Source organism: Helianthus annuus, chromosome 8 (genome assembly GCF_002127325.2).
Source record: "Helianthus annuus cultivar XRQ/B chromosome 8, HanXRQr2.0-SUNRISE, whole genome shotgun sequence".
Taxonomy (NCBI): domain Eukaryota; kingdom Viridiplantae; phylum Streptophyta; class Magnoliopsida; order Asterales; family Asteraceae; genus Helianthus; species Helianthus annuus.
The window spans coordinates 86,120,541-86,141,148 of NC_035440.2; the positions used below are offsets into that span (position 1 = coordinate 86,120,541).

At 35.3% G+C, this 20,608-nt stretch overlaps 2 long non-coding RNA genes across 6 annotated transcripts; both read right to left on the reverse strand.

Annotated features, from left to right (window-relative positions):
- Positions 1-1,793: 1,793 nt before the first annotated feature.
- On the reverse strand, positions 1,794-7,094 carry LOC110873321. Of its 5 annotated transcripts, none has more exons than XR_004865328.1 (5): positions 6,530-7,094; positions 6,030-6,445; positions 2,152-5,214; positions 1,988-2,067; positions 1,794-1,859 (listed from the first exon to the last, which is right to left on the reverse strand). It is a non-coding gene; the product is annotated as an uncharacterized LOC110873321 (long non-coding RNA). The 5 variants fall into 5 exon arrangements; XR_004865329.1 differs by lacking the exon at positions 1,794-1,859 and having other exon boundaries at positions 1,874-2,067; positions 2,152-3,686; positions 3,978-5,203; positions 6,530-7,092; XR_002555044.2 differs by lacking the exon at positions 1,794-1,859 and having other exon boundaries at positions 1,874-2,067; positions 6,530-7,093.
- Positions 7,095-9,097: 2,003 nt separating this feature from the next.
- LOC110871289 lies at positions 9,098-11,112 on the reverse strand. The gene is made up of 3 exons (XR_002553622.2): positions 10,912-11,112; positions 10,368-10,409; positions 9,098-9,222 (listed from the first exon to the last, which is right to left on the reverse strand). It is a non-coding gene; the product is annotated as an uncharacterized LOC110871289 (long non-coding RNA).
- Positions 11,113-20,608: the final 9,496 nt, after the last annotated feature.

The window sequence follows — 20,608 nt, forward strand, 5'->3', positions numbered from 1 at the left end:
TTAAATATAACAGCGTGTTATATATTTAATGATAAAAGTAATAATATCATATGATAAAAAAGGTAATACGAGATTTTAAAACAGAAAGTAATCTATGTGACGCTAGGAAGTCAATACTTATTTTTTAATTGTAACCATGAAGTAATTATTCTGGACACCAACTAATTTTTTAATTGTAACCATGAAGTATTATTCTGGACACCTAAAAAGACTTATCGTAAGATGTTCGAAATTTGAATTGTAATCATCCAAAATCCAAAGTTAATAATGTAATATGATAATTAAAAAGTGTATCCAAATGTTTAGGAGAGAAAAATTAGTATTTTATTTTATATTTTAAAAAAGAGTAGTCATTTTCACTTGTGATATACTATTAAAAGTTTGGTTTACCCCATCCCCACACACACACATTAAATATTTATATAACCTTGTCTCGCATATCATCTATGCGATACGTACTCAGGCTAAAGGGTATGTGGGTCATGGTTGGGACATGATTTGCCATGTAGGAACATGAATAGAATACTACACCACCCCCTTGCTTGATCCACCATGGTTCCCATGGATTAAACCATGGCAACCATGGTCCTAGTTTCCATTTTTCATGATTTCCTTTCCTTTTTCTTTAGACAAAAATTAACTAAAATAAATAAGGGGATAGTGTTTGGGTCATGACCACACCCCTAGGGTAGTGGTTTTAAATGGTGGATTAGAGATGGGTGACATGGTGATGATTTGGAGGATCATGGTGGTCATATGGGTCATGACCACACCCTATAGCCTCATACAAAGGTTATGTATCATAAAACCTTCATTTGTTACATAAAGACTTGAGTCAATATCGAAAACGCAATCCAATTAAACATACGTACAAACATCATTATGTCTAAGAAATCTTTTAGAGAGGCCGTTGAACCAATATCAAATATAGAAGTTACTAAAGTAATTGTAAAGATATTTTAAATGATAAGATCAGTCGCTGCGAGTTTTTGTGATTGTTGTACTTGTTGATGGTTAACACCTAGCAATTGCTTGTGTGGGGTTAGTAAAACTTCATTGTTTACTTGACGCCATGGTTTGCATCTTGTTAACAATATTATGGACATACTATTGGGATTCACACATTCTCGTTTATTTTTCTTTTTCAGATAAGTTAACAACGTTTATACATCATTGTGTTCTTACATCATTGTGTTCTTAATAACTTAGTATCCAATGTTGACAATACTAATAGTGCTTCAGGAGCAAAACGCTTTTCCAACACCATTCTTAAGATAGGCAAAATTTTCAGAGAGGCAATAAAATCTAGGGCCAAGGGATTCTCAATTAAAAGTTCTTGGAAGACAGTAATTACTATCTATTACCATCTATTACTATCTATTACTATCTATTAATTAACAAATTTGATTGTCTCTAGAGTTTACTATTCAATTTTGTACACCTAATATTTATGTACCAGACAATAAAGCATCATATTCTTTTAAACTTGCTGTGTTTCATGACTCTTTTGCTATAATATACACTAGTCTAAGTATCCGTGTGTTACACGGGTAGCTAATAATAAAAATAACTACTTTAACATTTTTGACGTAAATATTTTAATTATATAAACGTTGAAATATTAATGGAAATGATATAGGGTACACCAAATAATCGAAATACATGAATACTAACGTAAATATCAAATTAAAATGAAGCGTTTGATTGAATTTGAAGTTGATCCGTTCCTAACTAATTATAAACCGAGTTCTCTCTATTGAGTGAAGCGTTTGAGGAGGAAACACTCCTTTCCAAGTCCCGAAAATATGTCCCATTAAATATACTGTAGAATCAACATGTCTATATGTCTTACAGAAAACCTATACAACGAAAATATATAAATATCAACATAATTCATTCATCGTCACATAAGAAATTGCATGATATATATACACAATTGTCGCGCTTATATATATATTGAAACAGACTACGCAAAAGTTGGGCTTACAAAAGTGTCCTTTACTTGCAACAATACCAAATTCTCTTCCTCTAACTCACTGCTAAAGGTTCCATTTTATCTTGCCATGCCTAAACATACACCCATTAAGAATGAAAGGGTTATAAAAGTTGACACCAAAATACCACCTTGCTTAGAAATGGAGAGTTAATTACCTGTTTGTGTTCTCTGGATCTCGTTGCAAACTCTATTCTTAATCCTCCTTTACCCCTGTTGAGCAGCCTTATCTAACATGACTTTTTTGAATATTAATATAACCAATTTCATATACAATCTCCATTTTAACTCGAACTGAATCAAAATAGCAATTGATTACAAATAACACCAGCTTTACCCAATTTCCCGTATGTAGTAACGACCACTATCCTTAGCCACTGTTCAGAACAAAATGATCGCTGTGCCTTGACTGGCTCCTGAGTTGTGATGCTCACTAATACAAAGGGGGAAGAGGGAATGAGCAGAGACTGGGGGAACTAATTTGGCACAATTCAAAAAAGCTTGGGCGCTTGGGCCACAACCACTAAACTTATGGGTTGTCCAGTGGGCACATGCCCACCCTCCTTTGTTAATGAATTATCCACCAATGCCTCTTTGCTAATCTATGCATCAGTTACTTGAAAATTAATTAGTAAACACATTATATACACCGAACAATAGGGCTGATTGGATTTTTTGTAATACAGAGACAATGATTATACAACTAAAGAAATCGACACATTCAAATGCAAATTACTATTTTTTCTTTTTCATGTGATATTATCCATTCAAAACATCAAATACTCTCATTATAAGTCTCAGTCTACCGCTTTCTTTTCATTCCCATTCCATTTGACCCATTCAGTCTTAGATCTAATTTGATATTCTTGATTTAATAGACTTATATACCGTCTCAATTTAACAATTAAGTTGACATGCAATCTGTACACATCAAGTTAGAGCACTCACATTGGATTTTGTATATTGAGCCTTATCTTTAAGATAATACAAAAAAAAAAAAAAAAGAATAGCACAATCAATTTAGGTAAGTTTAACTCATGAGAACCATAGTATGGTGTTATACAAAGCTTAATTGGTGTTGTTGCTGTTAATTATATAGAAATTGGATGAATAATTGAAGTCAAGATTTATAAACTGGTTAAATAATTAGAAACTAACATGAAAAAAATTTGAATAAAAAAAGAAGACATGAGAATATGATTCTTTTGTCATAATGTTCGGATCGAATAGAACAGAAACCAAGCTAAAAAGGCAATAAAAACTGAAATTTATTGATACGAATCATGAATAAGAACATAATGTGAATAAATTGTTACAAAAAATATATAAACTAAACAGAGTAGTTAACTAACATACTTTCTTTAAATTTAATCATACCATCAACCTATAATAATATATGAAAAAACATCATATAAATGGGTACACTAATTTAAAGACCTTGTACTAAGAAAATATGACCCATTAAAGTTAATGCATAGACCAAATCAACCTATTCATAAGTATTAGAAACTAACCGGTGCTGACGATGTGGGCAGGTGTATTTAACCAGCAGAGTCCTGAAACAATAGGCAAGAAACACATATATGGGACAACCCAATACACATTAGAAATCTGACCCAAGCAATCTGCACTGACGTCCTTAGCTCCATGAATAAGTGAACCCATCTAACTCTGCTAGCTTCCCACTATCAGCCTAAAAATCATTCAATCATACCATCAACCTACAAATCATTAATTCTAACACTACAATGGCTAGAAAACCTAAATACCTATGTGCTTTTGTGTTCAAAAACTTTTCGGGGAAAAACAAAACTTAACTTGATGATAGTTTGTATCATAAATATCTTAATTGTTCAATGAGCCAAGACTTCTAAGAAGACAAAAGATATATAATGAGCTTATACTTTCTCAACCCAGAGCTTAAACTTGTTGCATTCAGATTACATAAAGACTATTAATTGTAATATTGAACATCACCTCCTACCTATGAAGCTAATAATTTTACATCAGATAATACTTTTGCAGCAAAAAAAGAATGTTAACATTCATCAGAGCTGGCGTGACCGGACTGGTATCTTCATTGCACAGCGGAAGCAAATAAGCTAAGTCTTTTAGAAAATGAACGCCCACTAAGTACCCGACTCCACATGGTTCTCCTATTCCAACAATGCCTTGTCTTAGAAAAGTAACCTGAGAAAGAAACATGCGAAAAATCAACATAAAGTTGAGCGAGTTCATAGTTTGTTCATAAAAGATTTGAGATAAATCTTTTGAGTTGTGAAAGGTATGAAATAAATCTTTGGTAACCGGTTTTTGAAATAGTATTGAGAAAATGAATTTAAAAATCATTTTCTTGCCAAGTTATATGGAAACGTTGTGTTTGTAACACGTTATGTTCATAAAACCATGTATTTGTAAAGCCTTGTATTTGTAATGTTCGCATAACCGTCAATGCCCACCCTGACTTTGACTCCATACCCCCATAATTCTTTGAATTTGTATAAAACATGGTAGTTAATTTGTATGAACAAGAAGTTTCCGTAAGTATAAAATCTCTGGTATGTAGCAGATAAGGAAAAAGAGATCACCAATGGTTTGCAAGGCCATTGATATGTGTGAAGTGCAAGTAGGAAGACTCAAACCTAGCGGATTTTGCGTTGGGCACAAAGTCACCCCAAGGTCCGTTCTGCTGGGCCTGGGGTTGGGCTCGCTACACCCAGATAGATCTACCGCTTACGTCCCTCAGTCCTACAATGAGGATTAATGGCCTCCAGTTCCCGCCTACCCGCTCACATGATCTAAGTAGTAACCCTCTTTACACTAACCATACCATATGTAAAATAAATCCCTGGTCACCCTGACCGAATCCCTGGTCACCCTGACCAAATTCCTGGTCACCCTGGCCGAATATCATTCACATTTCGAAAATAAGCATTTGTTTTTGTAAAAACCGGTATGTTTAAACCTTTCGTAATTCATTTGTGTTCCTCGAAATCCCTTCGTAATATGATTTAGAAATACGAGTTTTGCGTTTGTTCTAAACTTTGTATGTTTTTGCAAAACGTGCATGTCTTTCCACCCCGAAAACATTTATAAAAATGTAAAGCCGTAAAAGGTGGGGTTATGAACTCACCTGAATTTCCATGTGTAAAGCTAGCTAATTACGACTCCGTGATGTCGTTTCCAAAATGAGACTCGCTAGCGTGCTTTCTACAATATTCCTAACACGGAATACCTTATAAGTTTCTAAACAAAAGTGGTAACTAGCCTACGTGTCACCGAGCTCTACCGAATCGTTAGCCGAACGATTCGACAGTAAGTTGTTAACTTAATGGAAAAGATTAAGTTATATGTGTTAAGTCTCGTTTAATGTCAGTAGCAGTTTAGTAAGTCTTGCAAAAGACTTAGTTTCCGAGAGACTTAAAATGAATAAATATTTATATAAAAATATATAAATATATCGTTGTAGGTGTGTTAGCCGTCTCGAGTAGTCATACGTGTATAAAAGAATATTTCTATGAAAATATCATATAACAAACTCATATCATATATCGCGTTTCGTATGAAAGTAATATATAATAACTTGTATTATATATATCACGTCTTGTGCATATTTGCCAAAAATATACGTATATGCCGTTTCGGCGCTTGAATTAAATATAAAAAATATATTCCTTTTATAAAAGAATTGTCGTTTTCGTATGTGATAAAGTGTCGTCGAAAGTGTTACACACATTTATATTGGTTCTCATAAAAGTCGCTTTTCAATAAAACATGTTTTGCTTTTACGGGTTTTCTCGAAAAACGGGCAGAGTTTCCTCTGTTTTTGGACGTCCCCGACAACACAAGTTGTCGTTGTTTTATAAAAAAATCAACAAGATTCAAACAATATAATCAAAGCAATCGAATATATAACTTTTATCGCGTAATAAACCATCGACTAAATATAAAATCTTGTAACGAAATGTCGGTTCGAGCTCGTTTACGTTAATAATGTAAAAATGACTAAAATAATCGCGTTACTAAGATTCTTTACCAATTCTTGTGTCGAGTCGTTGAATGAGTTGACCGGGTCAACTGAGTTGACTCGGTTGACCGAGTTTGACCGAGCCAAATCTGACCCGAACCAACTGATCCGAACCACACCGTTGACTGTCTTGACCACTCTGACCAACTTTGACTGGACCACGAACCGCGGCTGAACTAACCGAGTCCCGAACCCGAAACGTCACCCGAACTGATATGTTGACCACTGTTGACCCAGACCGAGTTGACCCGTAAGCTGAGTTGACCGAGTCAACCCGTACCGCTTCTGAAGCTGAACCGAGTCCAAAATAATCTGAACTGAGTCCCGATCTGCGGCTGACCAGGAACTCGAATTCTGACCCGAGACTTAAACATCACCGTGAACCCGAGCTGTGACTGATTCGGACAGAAATTGGTGTCGACGACCTGACCCGAACCAAAAACAACCCTGTGAACCCAAAGCAAAACTCGAAACATTCTTTGAGCTGACCCGAAACGGAAACCACATACCTGAAGCTGAACCGAGCCGCCGCCGATCCTCACCAGAAAACCAAGCAAGCCGGAGAGTCAGCGCCGCCGTCGACCAGCGGCTCTGCCGTCGTCGTCGAACCACCCGCCGGCGCCATCATCAACCTCCGCCGTCTCTCTCTCTCCCTCTTCTCAGCTTCTCTCTCTCCATCCTCTCTCTCCTCTTCTGTTCTGTCGCCGCCGCACCACCACCGGACGGTGGTGGTGGTGATCCGTTCTGATAATCGAAGGGGGGGGGTCGGATCGTTTTAGAGATGGAAGGGGGGCTCCACCGCCGGAATATTAGCTCCGGTTGCCGGCGGTTTTATCAGAGAGGGAAGGTGATGTTCCTAATTAATGTAGGTGTGCAGGTTTTGAAAGATGGAAGATGAAGGGAATGTTTGTGTGTGAGTGTATGCATAAGAGATCGAGAGAGATAGAGGGTACAGACTCAAAGTCTGTGTTTATTTTGTGTAATGAGAAATAGAAAGCCATAAGCCCTATTTAAAAGATGTTGAGATCTTAAGGATCTTTTGTGTAGATTTTGACAAGATTTGGGCAAGATTTCTAGAGATCTTGCTAAGATTTGGAGTAAATTTTGTAGAGATTTCCTAGATTTAGTGAGATCTTGTGGGTTTTGAGCTTGGGCCCAGGGCCCACAAGCTCAATCCTCGTGTGTAAGTGGCCCGTAATTCCTACGAGACCCGTTGTCAAAACCGAAATCACCGTAGCCTAGTAAATTAATATTTCGTGCAAAAATAATGTTGGTATCCGTTGTAGTCGCGTTCGCGCGTTGATAACTGTAAAATTTCGCGTAAAAGGCGTCGTTCGCCGTTTTAATTCGTTTTTCTATCCGATTTCGACTGTAGTCACAAAAATTTTATTACGAAGCTAATATATATCGTAAAAATTTAATATTTGTCGGCGTTGTCAGTATCCTGTTCGGTTTCAATCCATTGCCGTTTAACGTTTCACAGGTTTCTCTGTAAACCACCGTTCGCGCATTGTAAAGTCGGATAAACGTTCCCAGGCACTCCAAAGGCCTAATTAAGTTAATCCATGCTGTAAACACTATTTATTGTCGCGTTAATCGCCTGTTAATTACGAAATTAAGAGCCGTAAATCACGGGTTGTCACAACCGGTACATTGGGGATGAGCAAATCGTTCCCGGTACTGGTACCGAATTTACCGAACCAGGCACTTTTTCGGTATCGACTTTTAGCATTTCCGGTACCGGTTTTTACCCTCAAATACCAGTACCGTACCGGTACCAAACTATACCGGTATCGAACCGTACCGAACCGGGTATATTCGGTACCGGTACCCATTTTTGAGGATTTTCGGTACCGATTCAGTACCGGATGGTACCGAGCTCATCCCTATAGTACATCCACATCCTCCTTATACACAAAAAAAAGATTAAAAGAACATAGTGCACTTTAAATTCATTTTCATCATAAATAGCAATTATACTTACAGAATGACACACAAACGTCCAGAAAGCCAGTTAATTTTTTTTGTGGATTTTTAACTTGCTTTCTGGCTGTGTGTGTGTCTTTCTGTAAGTAGAATTGCTATTTATGATGAAAATGGATTTAAAGTGCACTACGTTCTTTTAATCTTTTTTAACTGATTAACAGGGTCAATGGATAAAAATCCACAAAAATTATGAAAAAATGAAATGTAAAGTCAAGCGCACCGCCAAATTTTGAGCGAGTAGATTGGACAACCACCCCATCTAGCGTACGAACAGTGCAATGATATATGACCTGCACAAAACAAAACATTAATAAAAGAATGCAGTTATGCTTTCTCTATGGCACCTTACATGCTTAGGTAGTTAGGTGTATAACAAAGGTAATCGTAGTAACAAATTAGTTCAATTACTGCCACATATTATTCAAGTACTTGCAAAAAGGGGTCTAATTTCTCCAACCATTTAAAATACCATTCACCTTATGAGACGAATTTGACAGCTTTCGCACTTTCAAAGAAATGTTACAATAACTTCCATATTGATCTTATTGCATACATGGATTTAACTGATTATTCATCCCAAAACTACAGATGTGCATCAAAAAATTGCTAGAATTACCTATCAACTAACAGTTGAAATTATATCATCATCATCATACTCAGTAAATCCCACCAATAGCAAAACTAACAGTTAAAATTATCTATGCACTAAATCCAAATAAAAAAATAATACAAAAAACACAGATCATGAATATACAGATGCACAAATAGAAATCAATTTGAAACCTGATCACCATCAGAAGGCATAGCATCACCACCTCCTGGTCTTATCACAGCCTTCATCAATCCTCCTGGAACCATCTTCTTTCTCCTAAATAAATTAAATTACACAAACAAAAAAGTAGCCTTTTTTCTTTTAAGCTAAAGAATGAAAATACGGGGATAAATTTGAAAAATTAGAATTTAATGGGTCTAAGCACATCAGATGAAGAAGGTTTAAATATCAACTTTGACATGTTATGGTTTGTCAAAAGTTTATGGAATAACTAATTATGATATGACTTGTCAAAAGTTTATGTTTGTAAAACTCAGCAATTTACTTTGGCAAGACTATTTGACTCACCCGTCACAAAACTGATGTACTCATAAACACATTCTTGGATCGTTTCTTTCATGTTGCTAGAGATGACCCTAATCGAGGATTAATGGGGTCAGTAACCTGCAATAAAAAAACCGTTGACCTCAAAAACTCACAACAAATCCAGCAGCCACAGTGGATAATGCATCTAAAATCAATTGAAATAAACTAATAATGAACATTACAACAGCTATGAAATCGTTTCTGTAATCATATTCACCAAATTCTACACTCATTTCTAGTTGAAACAACTTTTAATTTGATCACAAAATAATAAAAAAAGAAAGAGCCAAAAATCGGCGGAAATAAGCACATCAAAACTTAGATCGACAGAGGTATTAAATTTTCGACACGTGTGCGGATGTGTGAATCGAAACCTGTTCATTGATGGTTCGCCGGAAGACTGGTCGGAGGTCTGAAATACCGACGTGAGTCTTAAGCAATGCGTTAATCAAAATTTAGACCGGTATTGGTGTCGAGTCACGTGACATATATACACATATATTGGAAGACATGTATGGGTGCTGATTTTGTAGTTTGATAATGAGTTCTCAACTGGACTTAACTTGAATGCATAAGCCTCTTAGAGTTAGGTTAGTCTATTAATTGAAAACTCTAAGTATAATAAAAAATAAATAAAAAAGGACTAAAAGACCAAACTGGGTAAACACCTTTAAAATTTTCCAACTGATAACTAAAATGAGTTGAGGTCAGAATGTCTCTTAATTAAAGTTTTTAAGTAATCTAAAGGCATAAAGTTTATCTAATATTAAAAATTAAGTTTGGAGATCATAGTAACCACATATAGAAATTTGGTTTTGAAATAGATTATAACTACTCGAACTACTTGTAGATTTTATAAATCAATATGATGCAGCCAAAGTGCACATCAATCCCAAATTGTAAACCTTACATAGATGCACTGAGTACCAGGATAAGATAGTAGGGCGCCTGCAAAATGACATCTATATTCCCAAAACTCGAATCCTAAGACCTCCAGTCCACCTACACATACCCATGCCCAGCCAAATACAATTATAGCAGTAAAAATCACAACAATTATCAACCCAAAAAGCCTTGGTTTAACCACGCACCCCCTCTTCATTCTAGCCTAGCACTTTTATCTCCTTAATCTACCTCAATTATAGTATATAAATATATAAATCTCCTCTAATCAACAATATTGCATTGAAAATAAAAGTGGGCAGCCGGTTAGTAACACATACCCGATCCCAAATCAAAACTCACAAAGCTGAAACCACATCTTCCTGTCAATCAATACGATCATTAGCTTCTTCAGCAAACAACACAAATAGATGAGGTTAACGAAGGTGGACTGAAATAGTTACGAAAGTGAAACCACAAGGACTGTTTTCGCAATTTTTAAACTAATGGACTGAAATAGTGATTTTTAACAAACCACAGGGACGAAAAACGTAATTAACTCTTACTTTGTAATCAAAATCAATTAATATTATGTTTCCAAAAGAAATTTAAAAAATGTGTAGTAAAAATCTAATAGCAACATGATGATCGACTAAATGATGGTAGGCACAACAACGAAGCAGCAACAACACGTCTAGATTATCCTCGTTTTCTTTAAGTACAAATCTTGATTTCGAAACTGCCCCTACATAATCCTTTGCAGCTGGTAACAACCTCACATTTAGTATTTTAGTCTAAATTTTAAACAAAATAATAACGAAATACTCAACCTCTTTAATCAAAATAACGAAATATTCAATGTCTGTACCATGTCCATATTTTTACCTTTGAATTCTTCATGGCTTCTCTTTTAAGCCTCTTCGACTCTTGCACCATCTTTTACATCTATCTTTCTTCGAATGCAAGTGCTTTTTGAGCACATGCTACCATTTCTATCTGTATTAACTAAATAATAATTTATATGTCTTCTCTTCTCTAATCTGTCCTTCCACTCACAATATATAAGGAAAAGGGTATGAGCAGCAAACAATAAATACCTGAATATAAGGCATGAAAAGTTAGTCTCTAAATTTAATCCCCATTTTAGAGAATAGGATAAAGTTCCATATTTGGTGATTTTTTTTAAAGTTTCTCTAAATTATATGGATTGAGATGTGATACGGAATGGGATGTGAGTGATCTAAGAAGCAGTATACGTTGTACCTCATCAAGAACACCAGCTCAACTATGAACCATAGTAAAAAAAAAAAAAACGCACCACACTCACTTGAAGCACATCTATTTCAGCAAATAAAAGTTCTATTGCCATGTTCTAATGATTCAGGCACTATACGTAACGCCACTTGATCTCTAAGAATCATCATGGTTAGGCCATGGACAACATAGATATGATTATTATATTTCACTTTGACTTCCCTTAGTCTTTTGACAGCTGAATAACACATACAATTTTTTTAACAGCAGAAAACTGCACTTTTTGCAACTACAAAAATGCAGCAAAACTACAATATTTCACTACAACTAAATGTGGCAAATTAATAATTTCAATAGCAATAAAACTCAACATTCGTTGTACTACATGAAGCATAAAGGTAGTAAGAAAGAAAAGAAGAAAAAGAAAAACATACCGATTGGGAAATTACATTGAAACTGATCAACTTGTATTAAAAAGGGCTATCACAAAAAAAAAAAAAAGAACATGTGTTAATCAGTAGAGCGTGCTAAAACTATAATTCAATAATAAGCATCACTTTCTCTTGCACTTACAAAAGCCAGTTTCTCTAGCCATTTCTTATATCTAAAGGCATCAAGTAGTCATTAGGAAATAAAAGAGGAAAAGCATAAAGATGGTGTTGTTTTCTTCATCGACTCTGCATTTTCCAACATGTGAACCCCATTTATTCACATCAACACCACTTCAGCAATGAATTTAGATTATTTTTTTGAGTAAAATGCACGGATAGTCCCTGTGGTTTTGCAAAATAACACCTATAGTCCCCAACTTTTAGAAATTACACCGGTGCTCCCTGTGGTTTGACAGTTTGTTACTCGGATAGTCCCTGGAGTGGATGACGGTTAGTTTTCTCCGTTAAGTGGATGTGAAATGACAAATGTACCCTTCATCTTCTCCACTCTATAAAAACAAAACAACCCCACCCACCACCCACCTTTCTCTCTGTCCCCCCACCATTAACCACCAACCACCACCGCTACTGCCACCACTCCCCACCACCGTCATCACCACCACCGCCTCTGTCACCACTCCCCATCATCATCGCCGTCATCCCCTTCTCCCACTCCCCACAAAAAATACAAAAAGAACCATTTGTTGTTTCTCCCTTACTGCTGACTTTCCTAGATTTCTAACACACAGTAACACCAACATGAACCAATTCGCACATAAACTATATACTCATCTACAATCTCAATCAAGTCACCACTCACCAATTATAAAACTAACACTCCATTTAATAACCTAACGCGTACCAGAACCAACATAGCAACACAAAGTTTAGATCATAAAAATAACAATAAAAAAATTCAATTAATTAACACGATATCAACATCAATAAGGTTAAAACCCGAATAATAACTTGTACCACAACCTACATAATAAAACAGAGTCCAGATCATAAAGATAACAATCAGACAATGATAAAAAAAGTTGAAGAGATTAACATGATAAGATAACATGAACATCAGCTGATATCAGCGTCATCGAAATCGTCTTCGAAGGAGTTGAAGAAATCGGAATCGGCTAAGCGGTGGTGATCCATGGCGACGAGAGGACCTTCACTGAAGATATCGAGTGCTTCGACGTCGTCAACGTCCATCGCCACCGTTGATGCTTGATCTTCACCGTTGATGCTTGATGCTTGATTACCGGAGTGGTGGAAGGGGATGGCAGAGGTGGTGGTGGGGAGTGGTGACAGAGGCGGTGGTGGTTAATGGTGGGGGAAACGGAGACAAAGGTGGGGGTGGGGTTGTTTTGTTTTTATAGAGTGGAGAAGATGAAGGGTAAATTTGTCATTTCACATCCACTAAACGGAGAGAACTAACCGTCATCCACTCCAGGGACTATCCGAGTAACAAACTGTTAAACCACAGGGAGCACCAGTGTAATTTCCAAAAGTTGGGGACTATAGGTGTTATTTTGCAAAACCACAGGGACTATCCGTGCATTTTACTCTATTTTTTTCCTCATCATATAAGGCGTTTCACTGAATATACACACAATTTAGTTTCTGCTCTAAAGGTACTTGGCACGTATAGACTCAAAAGAAGTATAATTGCAGTTGCATTTTGAATGTAGTAGATTTTAGTATTCCAGATTCGTACCTTTTTGTCTTTGCCGACTCTACCATTTCTTCATGCGAGAAGATCAACATGATAGAATCAACAAAAACAATTGTACCTTACCGATGAAGAAATCATAAAAATGGTTTAAAGAATCAATAGCCATGCTTGTTCATGATAATCCATTTTTTCTTAATTTAATATCCAATCCAATCGAAAGCATGGTAAACATACCATATCAAACACAAGCATTCAATATAGTGTGATTTCACTAACAAAGAAAATAGTAATTAGTTGGGTTAAGTAACAATAACTAACCCTGTCCCATAAACCTATGCCTTGTTGTCTGGCTTGTTCTTCAAGGCGTAGCAGTTCTGTATGCTTGGGAGTCACCTCTCTTGTAAGAGGATTTTGCGCTTAACTCAAGATTTCAATACATTATTTTCTTAATAGTACATTTGGTTCTAGTTCTAAGCAAAACATCACACGGAATGTTAAAAAACTAAGTTTGCATGACGAATCTAAGTTTTAACTTCCGAGCTAGAAGGCGTTGGTAATGTTGCTTTGATTCAGGCTCTTTCATAAGATTTACCTTCAAGAACGAAAAAAAATAGTTGTAAATCAAATTTAAGGAAATAAAAAACATATAAATCTTGGTAATTTGTGGGAATAAGAAAGTAAATAACCTTTCCCTTTAAAACTATCCAATTAGAAATCAATAGTTCACTATTTTAAAATCTCCACCTCAAACAGCTTCAATATTTGATACCTTGTTAATAAAAAAAATCATCACTTTATGGGAAACAGAAATGACTAACTTAAACAAATTTGATTAAATGATAATAAAAATCTATAGCAATCAGACCAGAATTACTCTGCACTTGAAACAATTATGCCATCAGATCAGAATTACTCTACACTTGTTATCAGAAAGCAGCTTGGTTCACAACAACCCATCTTGATTAAGTTAACTTTATTCCGGGTCTCTAGCTTATTGTATTAAATAAGAATTCAAATTAAAGATCTTAGGTGCATCTAGTTAATAAAACCATGCAGAATAATCCATAAGAAAAATAATAATCTATTTGAGATTAACCTCTTCAACAGCTTTCTCCCTCAATCGTTCAGAGATAGATAGATTCAAAAAAAGTGCCTGAGCTCTGCAAACAAAAAAAAAATCAAAATCTTAATCAGCAACAACATAAAAATTGAGACAAAGGAAATTAGGGCTTTCTTATAACTACTAAAAACACACAATCAGAGCTTCAATCCGAACAATATATCAACATAATCCATAACATAAGAAGCAATTGCAAGAAAACACTAACCGGTGATTCAGATTCGAAACTGATGAAGCGATTTGGCATTTGAATCTCCGATTGAACATAATAAACTGTACATACGCGATAATAATGGTAAGGTATTCATGGTTTTGGAGAAGATTTTCAACTGATTGATGATTGATTGAAGTTTCCATATGAGTAGCATATGAGCGGTTTCATATTGAATGACGGAGAATGCCCTAAAATCCATTTGCCGCTCATGAAACTGAATGAGAAAGGAGAGAAAGCAAATTGCCGCCTAAAACACAATTATCTGGCTAAATAGCAATGCCACATCAGAGTCAAATAGTCAAAGTTATTTTGCTTTAGTAATAGAGATAGATACTCTCAAAATGAAAAGCTTGTGTGTCAAGCTGACAGCGATGGGAGTGTAACACCCCAACCCAGAACGGGCTGACGTGTTACTTATACAATACATCAGAAAGTCGAAATATTGTACAAAATATCTTAAACTTTTATGAAAATCCATGTGCGTATTTATTACCTCGAACCATTCATCCAAGCTTTCGAGACAATCCTTGCAACCTAACGTACATAAGAAGGCAAATGTACGCCTGAGTAAAGTGGGTTTACTCAATGGGACAACAACAATACAATATACATTTTCTTAACAATATCTATATATCAAACAATATATATATATATATATAACACATATTCAGTTAGTCACCTTCAGCGTGTCACATTCAATATTTAATGCGTAGTCAGTTCACATTTAGTGTATCATATAATCATATTCAATAGTTCACATTCAGTTTTTCAGCGCGTCACCTTTCGGTGAGACACAGTTAGTGGTTAGTAGTTCAGTGGGTCATAATCAATATTTGCTAAAACAATATAACTATATATATAGATATAATAATAGCAAATAACCTTGAACATCACAAAAGCATACAATAACAAATCTAAATTTCTAACTACGAGGTAGTGAAAACTTCAATTCGTGATCATAAGTTGTTCAAGAGTCCGTGCCACATAATAATATAACAAAATAACGAGTTTAGTCTTTCCGACTACGGGGTAGTGGAAACGTAAACTCGTACACATATATGGAGAGAGGTACGTACCGTATGTGAAGATCGCGAGACTGAGATAACCGATTTCATCCACACGATCACGAAACCCTACGATATTGTCGTATTTAAAATTGGAATATGGTTTCATAATTGCTTTATGGGGTAACTTTATAGAAATATAATCAAGTTTGACATTTGTTCTAATTAAGTCACTGTAATTTTTTTTGTCTCTCTAAAATCATTAAAGTTTAATTTGATGTTCTAATACTATGTAATTAGCAGGTTACCAGGTTACTAAGCTGATGTGTCAGGTTTTTTACTAATTTTTTAAATTTTAACTATTTCCTAATTTATATTTTTATATTTTATAAAAACGCAGGACCTTGCATTGCAAGCCGGTACAGTCGGACTTCCACCAGTCAGTCAGTCACACCCAGTTCTGGCTAGAAATTGTCTCAAAGCCGACGTTGGCTCTGGCGTCGATGATGGTGCGGTGGCGGCGGCGGAGTTGGGGTATTCTACGACGACGAATCGGAACAAAATTTCGCCGGTGAGGTTTCTCCGGCGAAGTCGTTTTTTCATCCTTGACCGGAGATACTGATGAGTTCCGGCCATCAATGTATTTTGGGTTTCAGATCACAAATCTTTCTTGGGTTTCTTCTGCCGGTTAGTCGAAGATAGATGATTGAGGCGGCAGCTGACAAGCTTATTGACGGTGGAGGTGGATTGTCAAACGGCATACGTTTGCCTGCAGGAGATGGGTTATGGCAATAGTGTTGTCCATTGGGTGTCTTCAAGGTCAAACCTAAAGTTAAGTTTCAAAAGAAACGTACAACATACAACCACTATATTTCATTTTATTAGTGTTATTTTATTTATATTCATTTTTAATGTCAGGATATCTTGAAAAGAAAATTAAAAATAAAAGAAAAATATGATAACCTGATGACCTGGTAATTACACATTATTAGAACACTAAATTAAAGTTTGGTTATTTTAGAGAGATATAAAAAGTTTGGATGACTTAAACGAAACAATGAGCAAACTTGGTTACATTTCTATAACATTTTCCCTTGCTTTATTTATAATTCATTTTTATCTCTAAAATAATAATTATTTGTAAACTTATAAGTTATAGTTAAGACATTTAATGCTCATATACGTTTAACAATTTATTAAAAATATGAGATCTGTAAGTAATTATTAATTTTATGCAACATATATAATTTTCGATAGTTTTGATACATGTAAACTCATTCACGCATTTTTGTTACTTGTAAATTATTAATAAGACATTTAATGCTCATATACATTTAACAATTTATTATAAAAATATGATATTTGTAAGTAATTAATAATTTTATGCAGCATATATAAGTCTCCACAGTTTTGATACATGTGAACTCATTAACGCATTTTTGTAGTTGTTTACATCCGAGTTACACTCTGTTTAGAATTATATCTCAGGTTTCATTATTTAATTTCTTTTCATTTGTACACTTTTGTTCATAATAATAAACTAGTAAATAGGCCCGTACGAGTTGCGGCTCGCGTACATTGCAAACATCAAACGGATGACATATATAGTACCTATAACGACCCGCAAAAACAATAGAGAACCTGAACGCAATTGAATCTACAACACAAAAAAACATCTTGAAGATATGAAAATCAAACATACGTACGAAAGTAGGCCACCATTCATATTACAGATTTTGTAAAACCACATTAATTATTCTCTAAATCTAACTCAAACTCTGAAAGCTCAAAAACCATACTTATAAGAATGGGCGTGTAAATGTTTACCCTACTTATTGTAACCACTTCAAATGGATAAACCTATAAGCACCACTTCAAATGGATAAACTGATAAGCACGATAAAAGGATACCAAATTCTGAACAAAGCTAAAGACATGATGGATGATTTAGAAGCCATATCCTTAACACCAATCACATAATTATAGATGATAATGGCTAATATATTATGAACTCCACCCCTAAAGTTTTTATCAACATGATTAACTAACTCCTCTCGAGTCCTATGTTTTGATGATTTTATTCATGAAGTTGAGTACTTCATAAAGCATAAGATTATATTTTAGCAATTTGAGCTCAAATACATGTATAAATGAAGAGACATATATTAGACCTTATTTTTTACCGAATCCTTTGAATTCATTGTATTTTTTTCCTTTTATCTTCATTTATATTTCAATTCGAGAATACTTCACTTTTGATCCAGGCTAATAGCAAATCTCTTGGTTTTATTGTGGTTAGAATGGAAGTTGACTTCCCATTTCAAGATAATATTAGAAGTCAATGAAATAATGAGGCTACAGGGTATGGGGACGTCCTAATCCCCGTCTTGGTTCGGCGCCGGCGTCAACCCATCCCGCCCCCTCCCCCCCGGTTGTCACACCCCGATTTTCACGTGTCACCGGTGGGCCCGGTGGGGGAGTATCGTGACGTGGTTGGGAACGTAATAGTCAAACAACACAATATTTAATATGCACAGCGGAAGCAATTTAAAAGATGCAATACAACCGAATTTTTAATTATTGTAATATCAAGTATCACAACGTTCGATTGTTTATCCATAGACGGATCGAATAAAATATGAGACAATAGTTCAACAGACTTCAGGCATCCTAAGCTTGCGAAACTTTTTATTGATGCTAAGGAGACAATCCAGCCAATTTCGTTTAGTACCTGCATTCAGTCTTTTTGGGAAAATACGTCAGTTTACACTGGTAAATACAATCAACCGACTCATTTTGGAAAATGATTGAAAATTGGTTTGGATGCACGTGGCATAAACATTTTTATTTTAACTTGGGAGAATTATTTAATATTATAATCTTGTGAACGAATTACATGTTACTTGTGCGTTCAGTAGCCCGGATCTTGTCCGGGTTAAAGATTAATAGACACACCACATCATAGAGTTATACACTGACAGGTGTACGCCTACACCCCGTGCTCAGGTCGTGGCCATCTCGTAAGATGATGCCAAGGATATCCGGGACATGGTCATTAACCCCCCAAAGACTTTAAGTAATCAAGACTGTTTAAACGAGCCGATCAAATTATTCAACTACCCACTTAACTGTGGAGATTTGATGCTCGATCAAGCGGTATGCTATATACCGTAACCCAAGCCCGTATAGGGAAAATAAGTTAAAAGTATTTACCTGAGTAAGTATTAATCACAATAAGCAAAATGCACGTAGCTTTTACTGGTCCTCCTTATCTGGAACGAAGGTTTATAATAACCTATTAGAATCCTAACGGGTCTTTTATTAAGCTTAAGCTTAGACCGGCTAGTTTCAAGATACGGTTCGTACGCACGATTAAGCGAAGACCGGATATAATGTGATTCAGACCCGACAAGTTTGAAGACTTGCTTAATATGGGTTTATTATTCACATTCTGGATATTGCGATAAAACCGTTAAGGTTTGACCCGTTTCGGTTAATTTATGTAAACTTGTTACATAAACCAAACCGTACGCGTAGTAAACGTGACGGGTAGTCATGAGAGCTATATACAGGTTTCCTAAATTAATTATGTCTCAAATATGTTGTGACATCAGTAAGGTGTCTTTCATTATGCCCGAAACGTGTTTAAACACAAACTAGGCCCCGTAGGGGTAGTTTGGTCATTTTAAAGGTTGTAAAAAGGTTTAAGTGTTTAACTGAGTTACAGGTCTGATGTAATCAGTAAATATACTCCAATTAATGAGTTGTAACAGTAAGATAAAGCATATGTGTGAAATTTATCATTTTTAACCAAACTATGCCCCGTAGGGGTATTTTGGTAATTTCACATAAGCCGAAAAGCTCAAAACTGAAGTCTGAGTTTATCCACCTTTGCTTACTGTTAAAATATTATAATTTTCCTCTTATATCAGTAGGTATCAACCCGGGTATGTCCAATATGATTTTAAAACATACTATGCGTTAAAAACGCTAATTAAGGCGATTAAAAGCCATTTCCAGGTTTGATACTTAAATCTGATATTTTTATATTTCCAGAAGGCTTAAAATAATTTATTTATCATATGTGATCAGTAGCAAAAGGTTTGGAATCGTTTAGATATGTAAATCTCATTTTATGGCCCGTAAGGGCAAAACCGACATTCACCGAATTAAGTCTGCGACTATGAGTTATGCTCAGCCTAAAATTAATTAAAAAATCTTTAAAAATCCTAAAATAATATATTACATCAGTGGGTAAAAGATTTGATACCAAAAAGTATGTTTAACTAGGCTATACGCTAATTACGCCATTTTATTAGCATAAAGCATTCATTTTGCGATAATGAGCATAACTCTTAATCTACAAGTCAAACTGATGTCAAACTTTTCATACAAGTCTATATATCAGTAGCTAAGGTTTCTACACTTTTACATTTTCACAAATCACGTTTTAAGGTAATAAGGGCATAACGGTCAACATATGAGCAATTAACGGAAACATGCATATTAATTGGATAACTAATGAACCAAGGTGTATAATCACAGAGGGTTGTTATAACATGTAACCTAGTCCAATTAAAGCTCTGAGGCATTTCTAAAATATGCCTAAACGGGTCAGAACTGAAAGTCAAAGTGAAAGTCAAACTATGTGACTTTCGGTCCCGAACCGGGTCTAAACAGGAAATTGTCGGGTTTGAACATGTTTAGACATGTTCTTACACTTATTACTAAGTTATAACAATGATCCAACAGGTTGTATATGATCTACAATGTTAATTATGCATAAATGGCATTTTAGACTTCCTGTTGACTTTTTAAGTAAAGGTTTGACCCGACTTTTGACCTGGTTAGAGTGATGATCAGGGGAAACCCTTTTGAGGTTTTATT